Source organism: Onychomys torridus, chromosome 4 (genome assembly GCF_903995425.1).
Source record: "Onychomys torridus chromosome 4, mOncTor1.1, whole genome shotgun sequence".
NCBI classification, from domain to species: domain Eukaryota; kingdom Metazoa; phylum Chordata; class Mammalia; order Rodentia; family Cricetidae; genus Onychomys; species Onychomys torridus.
In genome coordinates, this window is record NC_050446.1 from 26,404,724 (window position 1) to 26,415,400 (window position 10,677).

The 10,677-nt window shown below is 37.2% G+C and overlaps 1 protein-coding gene across 1 annotated transcript in view; it reads right to left on the reverse strand.

Moving 5' to 3' along the window:
* Orc4 (origin recognition complex subunit 4) overlaps positions 1 to 3,347 on the reverse strand; it is a 45,446-nt gene extending 42,099 nt beyond the window's left edge. Inside the window, exon 1 of the mRNA XM_036184369.1 lies at positions 3,199 to 3,347. The gene's annotated coding sequence lies outside the window, so the exon portion shown is untranslated. The remainder of the gene's footprint in view (positions 1 to 3,198) is intronic.
* Positions 3,348 to 10,677: the final 7,330 nt, after the last annotated feature.

Genomic DNA, 10,677 nt, shown 5'->3' on the forward strand with positions numbered 1-10,677 from the left:
ACATAAGGAGGTAATTATTAACAGTTCATTCTATGCTTTTACAAAGATAATGAATGATATATTGATACCAGAATGCACAAAGACTCTAAAGCATGACAAAAAATTCTACCTCCCCTCATCACAGTAAAATAGCAGAAAAATCATAGCAAACAGAATATTTTTCAAAAGTAAAACAATTCTCAAGCCGGGAGGTGATGGTGCATGCTTTTAATCCCAGCACTTGGGAGGCAATGCCAGGCAGATCTCTGTGAGTTCAAGGCCAGCCTGGGCTACAAAGAGAGTTCCAGGACAGGCTCCAAAACTACACTACGAAACTCTGTCTCAGAAAAAAAAAAAAAAGTTCTTTCAATGCACCATGAATTAGATTGAGAGCTTATGGAAGTCAGTAACAGAAGAAAAAACAAAACAAAACAAACAAACAAAACTGACAAAACACTCCAAAAACCAAACAAACAAAAAAACAAAAACCAGTAGAACGTTATCTTCAAAGTGGTGAAAACAATCACAAAGCTGCAAGAAACCATAACTCCTCAAAAATGAAGGCAAAATTAGGGCTTAGAAGCAAAGAAGAGATGTAGTTGGTTGTTTGCATTAAGAAATTTCTACAGACTACACTGAAGTAAAAGGAAAGATACCAAAAGGACAGTCAGTAATGCAGGACAGTAATCTAATCGTAAGAAGTGGCAAAGATGTAGAAATTTCTAACTCAATATTTATAGTTGAAAACACTGTTGTGCAATGTAAGTGTAAATCTTAAGTAATTTAACATTTTCCAATATATTTAATAAAACAAAACAAGGTAAAAATAGTTATAATTTTAATAAGCCATTATAACGAGAAACTAAGGTGTTTTATACTCGTGGTGGCACATGCTTTAATCCCAGTGCTGGGGAAGCAGAGGCAGGCAGAGCTTTGTTGAGTTCGAGGCCAGCCTGGTCTAAAAAGAGAGTTCCAGGACAGCCAGGGCTGTTACACAGAGAAACCCTGTCTTAAAATCCCCCCCAAACACTCCCCCAAAAAAGTTCCCACTCTTACTCATACCTATAAACATTTCAAGTGCTCATTTCATGCAGCTGGTTACAATGGTTCTGAGTATTACAAATAGAAAACTTGTTTCCTGGAGATAAAGCTAAATATAAAATTTAAGGAACAGTAACAACATATAAACTAACACAGTTAAACATACTAACTTGAAAATAAGTAATACTCCAAGAACAGACTAGCTATCTGCCCCAATGCTACAAATCCTTATGGAAAATAGCAAATTCAAAAAACTACACAAAAGATTTACAAAGATGATTAAAAACACAATTTCGAAAAGAACATATCCAAACAGCCAGTAAGTTTCTGATACAGGGATATCTTCAGTACAGAGCTGTAATCAAGACAGTGCAAATCATAAAACTAGATCAATCAGATTGGCAAAATTAAAATATGATTGTTGTTGAGATGGCACAAGGGTCTATCACACATTGAGGCAGGGGTATAAAATGGCATATCCATTTTAAAATTTGGTGAAACTGAGGACAGACATATACAATAAAAAAATACATATTTATGTGCATAAGAAATCATTTATGTAGATATTCATAAACATTCTGAACTAGATTGTTTGTAAGTAGTTAAAAAATGAACGTAAGTCAAACGTCCATTAAGACTAACTGTGGCTTATTCTTCATAAAAGCTTATACCTCAGATACTATTACTCCACACTGAAAATAAATGAATTACAGCAAAATATATTACCAGTGTCAAATCTTAGCTGAGTAAGTAAAAAGAGAGAAAAAAATGATACTAGGATATTTGAACTACTTGCAAATCAATAAAAAGAGGCCAATTAATATTTGTTTAGGAATGCTAACACAAGTTTTTACAAGCTACTAAAAGAAAAACAGTGATTGTCTTAATTAAGATACTGTTACTATTAAGGAGGCACCTGAGGAAGAATGGTCTGGAAGGGATTAGTGGGCATGTGCTTCCAAGGTGCTACAATGTTTCAGTTCTTGATTCATAATGGTTACAGGTTACATTACAGTAGTTCATTTTTGTTTTGTGCACTTTCCCTTACATTTAGTCTCTTACATAAAACAGGATTTAAAAGTTCTATCTAGACCATATTAGTTTTATATATATATATATATATATATATATATATATATATATATATATATATATATATATATATATATATATATATATATATATTTTCCAATAAAGTTTAGGGCACTGGAGTTTTGAGACCACCTGACATAATTACCTCCCTCACACAAAGGAAAGTTATGCACAGTGGTATGGATACATAAATAGGGTCCACTGTATAGGCTTGCTCTAAGTATGATGGGTAAAATAAAATAACTAACTGATGGTGAATCCTACTGAGCAGAACTAAAATTAGTAAGGCTAACTAACAATTAATTCGAGGACCTTCGAATTCTCTAAAAAAAAAAATCTTATTGATTTGGATCATAAAAGTATCTTTACAAAAAAGCAATGAAAGACTAATGATTTTAAGTGTAATAAAATGTGAAGGTGGAAAAGAAACTGTTATTTCACTATAAAATAACGAAACACCAGATGAAAAAGTTTTTCTTCTACTCTACAAGTCAAGAAAATCCCGAGGTGTCTCTTTTTTAAGGACAAAACTCAATATGAGGGACCACACAACCCCTTGCATCCTCAGAACGTGCAGTCTTTTGTGTGGCAGCATTCAGGCAGAGCGTGCAGGGAGCCTTCACTCAAACCTCCCCTGCCCGTTCCATGCCTACAGCTCCTCCAACACCGATTCCAAGGAAAACAGAGAAGGAACACAGGATGTGTACACGGCAGGCTACCGTAGAATTTGATCAAAATTCACACATCCGGTTTGGCTTTCGCAGCTGGGTCGCAGGCTCCGAAGCAAGGGTGAAGTGGTGGGTCCCCTGCAGAGACCCCGATTTTCTCTCCACTCCACACTGGCCAATCACGTACCTCACTCACCCACGAACCTTCCGCAACTAGTCTCTGCAGAACTCTGCCCTGCTCCAGGCTTCGTGCTCTGCCTCTCCGGGAAGCCCACAGCCTGAAAGCAGCCCGCCGGCCCTGGGCCCGCCCGGCCTACACAAGCCGACCTCTTTCTCAGTCTCTAAGACTGAAATCTCCGCTCTTTCCATCCGCCTGTGGCCACTGCCGCCCTGCCCCAGCCCAGAAGACCTGCCTTACCTCTCGCAGTGAAGCCTGCCTACACCGGGGCAAAGCCGGCCGCCGACGCCTGCGAGCACCCGGGATCTTCACCTCCTTCTCGGCTCCGCGTCACCTGCAGCTGCCAAGCGCACACAGCTGCTCCCAGCATGCGCAGCGCTCCCACCGCCTCCCCGGCCCCGCCCCCAGGCACGTGACCTCCTCCCCCCCTCCCCCTCCCCACACCCCCCCACGGTCCACGCCTACTTCCGTCCCTCCACTTTCCCTCGGGAGGGAGGAGGCAGCTGGGGGTGTTAAAGAGTAGCAACTTCCTCCCTCTTCCCGCCCCCGCCCCTCTACCCCCTGCTACAACGTCTTCCGGGTCGGCAGCGCCTTGGAGCCTTCTGGGAAAACATCTCATTTCCTCCCCTCCCCCTCCTCCTGCCTTCAACCAACCAGCCTCCCGTCAGAAAGGGACATGCGCAGTGAGTGCCTCCCGTCTCTTCTACCCGAGCCCCCCCTCCCCCCCAAGCAGAGAGACCCCAGCAGCAGCAGCAGCTGATGATGAAGAGAGAGGCAGTGGCAGAGGGGGGGCACCTTTTATTTCTATTTTTAAAGGGACAGGACACTAATTTTACCCCACTGCAACCTTGAATTGAGGGGGGTGGGGGGAAAGCGGCTGAGTTCCTCCCCCACCCTCCAGCTCCGAGCCCTGAGTGGGGGATTGAGCCTGAGAGAGGAGAGGAGTTTCTTCTTCTTAGAAAACCCCCATCCACGACTCCTACCCCCTCAGCCCTCTACTCGCCTGCTTCCAGAGCCCCTTCCACCCTCCTTCACTGTGGCCGTGAGAGAAGGAGAGAAAGAGACCAAAAGCCTCTTAGCAACACAGACCCTTTGCTGTTGCTGTTGCTGCTGCTGCTGCTGCTGCTGCTGCTGCTGCTGCTGCTACTGCTGCTGTTGCTGCTGCTGCTGCTGCTGCTTGGCCCTGGCTGGAGACATCTCCCTACACCGGGAGCAGCCACTTCCCCAGCTCTCCTCCTCCTCCTTTGCCTCCTCCTCCTCCACTCCCCCCCTTTATTACCCTTTGTGTCATCCTCCACAGCTCCAGGAAAGGCACTCAAAAGTGGGGGGCAGGAAAGGTAAGTGTGTCTGGGGGGGCTCCATTGCCTTCCTCTGGCTCTGACTTTCACTCCGAGCAGCAGTAGCACCAGACCTCATACGCAGTGGAGCTCCGGGGTGAGGAGGGGGTGGTGCTGGGGGGGTGTGAAGGAGGGGCTGGAGTGAGGAGGGGTGTGTGAGGTGGGGTGTCCACCCTGTCAGGGAAGGAAGGGCACTTTTATTTTCGTTGGCTGTTGTCAAAAGTGGTTTCTCCAGCTCACATCTGATTGTGCCTTGCTTCAGTGGGGGAGACTACAAAACAACCCCCTCCTTCCTCCAGTGAGGCGCCAGGGAGAGAGACAGAAAGAGGCATACTTTCTAGATGTCACTTACAGAATTGCATGTAGAGAGCTTTTCCTCCTTCCCCAGGAAAAGCTGCCTGCATTTGATTCTGAGTGGGAAAATGTCGGGATCTGAATTGTGTTGGAACTGCTATCTAGTTGTAGACCTGAGTGTCTGTCTTTTGGCTTCTGGCTCTGGCTTGGATATTGACTTTAGGGTTGGAAGACTTGGCTGGTTTTTATGTTAGGTGTTTTTAGTTTCTCCATTTTTTATTGTGTTTAAATTGCCTGGAAGATTTCAAATTTTAGTTCAAAAGGCCTTTGGTTGGGTTTTTTTTGTTGTTGTTGTTAAATATTTGTTTCATGTTGACTATATAAAGTTCAAAGCTTAAAATGCTTGAAGTTTAAATGCCATTGGTACAATCTTTTCCCACATAGTTTCAGGTATTTGTTTTCCATAACATGAAAATATTAGCTATTTCATAACTAACTGTTTTTTTTTTTTACTCTAATCTTTGTAACTTGTCTGAACAAGTAATCCCCATTGAAAACTTGATGTTGTTCTTGCTGCATAGAGGGCCGAGCCTCCCCATCAATATTTTGCTGGATTGGTACCACTTTCAGTTTTAACTGAATTATTTATGTACTGTTGTAAATTGAGACGAGGTTTTCATCCAGAGGTAGTGAAACAAATTGTTCGTAACATGTGAAAGGAAATAAATTTCTGAAATTCACTTTCATGACTTAAAGAAATCATGAAGTTGTAGCTAGTATGTTATAGCTAGGTACAAAACTAAAGGTAAATCTAGATTTAGGTTTATAGAATAACAGTTTTGATTTAAAAAAAACCTGTTCTGTATTCTTATGTGGTGTGTTCTTAGTGGCTTCGTTTTATAGTGCTGTATTTTATTTATATTTATATATTACATTTGTTTATATTTCAAAATATAGTGCTATATTTCACAAATCCAAAAAATATATGTCTGTTGTAGGCCTCATACTTACAGCTTACATTAGGAAGTGGTATTTTGTTTCATTTATACATTTCTTTATCCTTTTTTTGAAGATGGATACACACATTTATATTCATATTCTCTGTGTATTCCTCTCTCTCACTTTTAAAAAACTGCATTGGTTTTTCTGATTCCATAATTTATGTCAACAATAGAAGATCAGCAAGAAGGATTGAAGAAATCTATAAAAATATTTGACATACTGTCTTTGACATAGTCTTGCAATGTGATGATCCCTTTTGTTTGTTTTATTTGTTTTGTTGATGGTTAAGACAAAACATGATATTACTCATATTTTAGTGACTGAAAACCATTGCGTATGTAGAAACTTGTTCAGTAAAATTTTAATTACCAACTGTGTGTAAAAGTAGCCATTTACACATGGGCGGGGAACTGTGTAGCCGTAAACAGCATAGTCCTATTTCTGCTATAAATTTGAACTTTTTTTTTTAAGCTTTTCTCTGAGATGTGATTGCTGCATTTAAGCAGAAATCTGTGCTAATTTTAAGTTTCTCTCCAATCATAAATACTACTAATACTTCTATCTTTTTAAAAACTTAGCAACCATAATATAGTGATTAGAAAGTAGAACTTATGAAACGAGCCAATGTTAAGCATGCAACTTGTATAGACAATTGGGGTAGTAGTTATCTAGTAGACAGCTAAGTTAACATTTACAGTCTTGAATTAATGTTTAGTTTGTGTTTCCTCTTTTTTGAGACAGGGTCTTGGTATATAGCTAAGACTGGTCTTGAACTCATGATCATCCTGCCTCAACCTTTTGAATGGTGGGATTACAGGCATGTGCTACCATACCTAGCTGCTTATATTTTCCTTTGAAAGCATTCTTATTCTTCTATTTCCTACTTAGTCGCTACTATGGTTAGAAGACTGTATTTTCTGTAAAGGAGATAACTTATGACTGAAAACCTTTTTATTATATTTTTAGCATGCTTATATTCTAAGTGTTAAATACTGTTGGTATTTTAGGAGGATAATTGTTCAAGTAGATAATACCTTGGAGGCCACATTATATAACTTTTCATTTTCCATGCTTTACTATTTAGAAAGCCTGAAGAATTTACTTAAGATTCCAAGATTTTTGTTTTTGTCAGAAATGAAACTTTCATGCCTAATTCCATGCATAGCAGTTCAAAGTTTTACACAGAGGCTTTTTCGAGACCGAGTCTATGATGAGGAAATCCATTTCTAGACCAAACTGGCCTAATTCACAGAGATCCACCTGCCTCTGCCTCTTCAGTCCTGGGATTAAAGGCAAGCAGCTACCATGACTGTCTAGACTAATCCTTTTCTATAAATGTTAAAGTATATAGCTTTAGAGCTATGATTTGCCCATTTATAAAGCAATAATTTGTTGTTGCCCCTTTTAAGAGATACTATTTTCACTAGTTGTGAATCTTTACTTTTTCTGAATAATTTTGACTTTCTCTAATACTAGACCCTCCCCCTTAACCTCCAGTTAATCAGCTCAGTAAATATATTCCTTACTCTTGTATTGAGAATCCTTAATTACAAAACCAAATATATTTATAAATGTTTACTTGTGAGTTTGACTTAATGAACCACTTAAGGACAGAACTTTTCATCTGATCTGAACTTGTATGCGCCTCATTCATAGCAAACATGGTACATAGTAGGGCCAGCTGGTTGACATAATCCATATTAGTTTCAAAAAATAGATATATTTGATTTTTTTCACTCAAGTGTGAAATTGACTTCCTTTCTCCTTTTCCCTATCCTTTCTGGTATCATTCTCATTACCATGAAAGTTTTTTTTTTTTTTTTTTTTTTTTTTAACTTTAGAATTTTTTTCTTGATGTTTACTGTGGCTCTCACATTTTCCAATTAACAGCTAAATTAAATGCTATTAAAAATGCAGTACTCATAATAAGAATTAAAAACTTATTTCCTTCTCATCCTCAGTAGGATAGAATTTGACAAAAGTGGCTTATTTTGAATAAGCCATTATTTATAAACTTGCTTAAACATATATTTGTTCAAGATTCATGTGTTTCATTTTAGTGAGTGAATGATACTATAGGATATTGGGGTGATTGGGCCACTTTTTACCAGCTCTATAAAGCAATCATTACTTAGGTGACATGTTTCCCTGACTTTGTTTTTTGGTCCTTACCCAGACAATTATCAACTTTCGAGTTTTCTATGGATATGAAGATTTACACCTAGTCATCAGTGGGACCCCATGAAGTCAGCCAGAAAGCCTATATCCACTTATGTATCTTTGTAAACTTTGCTGCATTTTGCTTGTATATGAAAAATAGATTGTTCTTAGAAATGAACTAAACATTTGTAGAGTATCTTCTTCTGCCAGACACTATGTTAGGCTTCTGAAAGCGATGGGCCCTGCAATTTCATTTAAGAGAGTTCTTAATTGTATTCCATAGATATATTGGTCAAATCTTTATTTTTTTTCAACTGAAATAAATTTTATATTAACAATATTAATATTGTTCGGTGGGAAAATGAATGTCCTAGGAAATTATTACTGTATTTTTTTAAAAAAGACTAGTATAGAAAATTTCTACTTAACCTGTACTTTAGATATTTTCAATTCATACACAGTTCACTAGCTTTAGACTATAATAGTCATTTATGTGGCTACAGTTGCTGGGTTTTTATTTCAAATATAATTCTCTAATTTGAAGATTAAAAAATGTTCATTAAGTTTTTCAAATTAAAAAAAGGCAATTCTCTCCAAATTTAATATTTTGCTCTCAAAATATTTTTTTCTGATAACCCTCAGACAGTAGGTACTCTTTTATGCTTTATTGAAAGGTATGCATTTTTATGTTGAGTGCTTAAATATTTTGTATCACATTTTAGGCAACTCTTAAAACATAATTGAAATCCAGTAAATTAGTACCTACTTTTTATGAGTTTTAAAATTTGTAGTATATACTAGGCATATTTCTTCAAAATCATCATGAAAAAATTCCTCATTTCATTTTTAAAACATTTGCAATGTTTAGTACAGCTTATATGATACTGCTTCTATAGTCTTAATGAGTCAGAACTTTCTCAATAGATGAGTTCTTTAAAAAGCAAAGAATCCAGGCTGGGCAGTGTTGGCTCACGTCTTTAATCCCAGCACTCGGGAGGCAGAGCCAGGCAGATCTCTGTGAGTTCAAGGCCAACCTGGGCTACCAAGTGAGTTCTAGGAAAAGGCACAAAGCCACAACAGGGAAAACCCTGTGTCAAAAAACTTTAAAAAAAAAAAAGCAATGAATCCTATATCACTTTCTTTAATAGCGTTAATACATAATTGAAAAGTACCCTGGAGAGAAAGAGCTACATTCACTTCTCACTTTTTACTATGTATGTTTTAGAATAATGTTGATTCACAGTTGAAGCAAAAGAGTTGGATGCCTCTGCTGCCTAGTTTAATACCATGAGAAGTAAACTGACTCTACATGGGAATTCTGAACTCTTTCACATTCGCTTGTTGCTATTTTACTAATACTCATTGTTTATTGTTAGCGTGTAGCACCTTAATGAATGTATCAGTTTTACCCAGTCTTTACATTTGCATTATTGGGTCATGTGCCATATGACGAAACCATCTACCCCCTTTTTATCATTAGACAGCACCAAACACTGTATTGCATTAGACACAGGGTACTTCTTAGTTCAAAATACAATCATAATAGTTTCATTGATCGGTACTGGGCAAAGAGTAGTAAAATGACGGCTCTGATAGCTTTATAGATAGGATGCTGGAAATTTTTCATTGTACAAAAAAAAAGCAAGTACAGGTAAGGAAAAACAAAAAACAAAAAACAAAAAACCAACCCCAGTCTCGTATAGGATATAGTCCAGTGTGTAACTTAAAGCATAAGTAAAGTCAGTCTTCCCTTTACATAACAAAATAACAGACAGAATTCTTTACTTGACCTTCCTTTAACATGTGTGGAGTTACATTTAGGGTTTTGCTCAATGAATTCCGTTGGAGGTTACAACAGTATGTGACAAGATATTTCTTCTAACAATTTTTATACAAAAGTTTTGTTAGTGGAATGCCACAGAACAACAGGGTATTTAAAAGCAGCTACCAAATTAAAATGCTTTTTAATGCAGTAAGCCAGAGTTGTTTTTCTTTTTTCTTTTTTTGTTTCTTCTGCCTTCTTTAAGGAAAAGAATAATTAAATCAAAATTTCCTTTTTTGTTAATCAATTAATCTTTATGTTCCATCTTAGTAAATATATATTCATACTATATAATCATGTTGACTGTCATTCTTTGAACAGTATGCCAGTGTTTGAAAATATTTTTAAGTGCTAAGGAAATCTGTGTTTATGTTATAGATAATTACAAATGGTTTCTGACATATGAGAACAATTTTTAATCAATGGAAGAGAATAAGTTTGTGATCCCAAATAATTTTTTTAAATAACCCAAAAATAAGTTATAAGGAAGAATTCTAGATCTTTGGCATTTCTATTTGAGGTATAACTATATTATATAATAAATTATTGTTGGAACAACTCAGTGTGTCTTCAAAGAGAAAAAGAGCTGAAATATTTATGGATTAACATACACTAATATTTATTTTCTAATATAGGTAGACATAGTGGAAATAAAATTTGCTACTGACATTGAAGCAGCTGCTAAGCTTATACTTACTTAAAAGTTGGAGATGACAAAATTTTGATCTAGCATAGTTTTCCTGTAAAACCTTTTCCTAGAGAACTGTTCACTAAATTCCATAGAATTGAACAAATTATTAGAATATATTGCTTTAAAGGAGTAAAATGAGTTAGGTAATCAACCATCAACCTTGTAATGATGAAAAATTTGTGCATTGGTTCTTTGCTAAATTCTCTGTTAAATTCTTTGTTAAGCAAAAAGATTTATCAATCTGGAAATCTTTTGGTTTGGTATTACTGTTAAAACTTAGATTCTTGTGCTGATTTCCTACCCCACTTCCTAACTGAATGTCTGTATTTCAGAACCTAGCAGTAAATATGAAAATGTTTCCCAAGACCCAGGCTTAAATTTTGTTTGCATGTATGCTCGTAGCTATAGTTAAT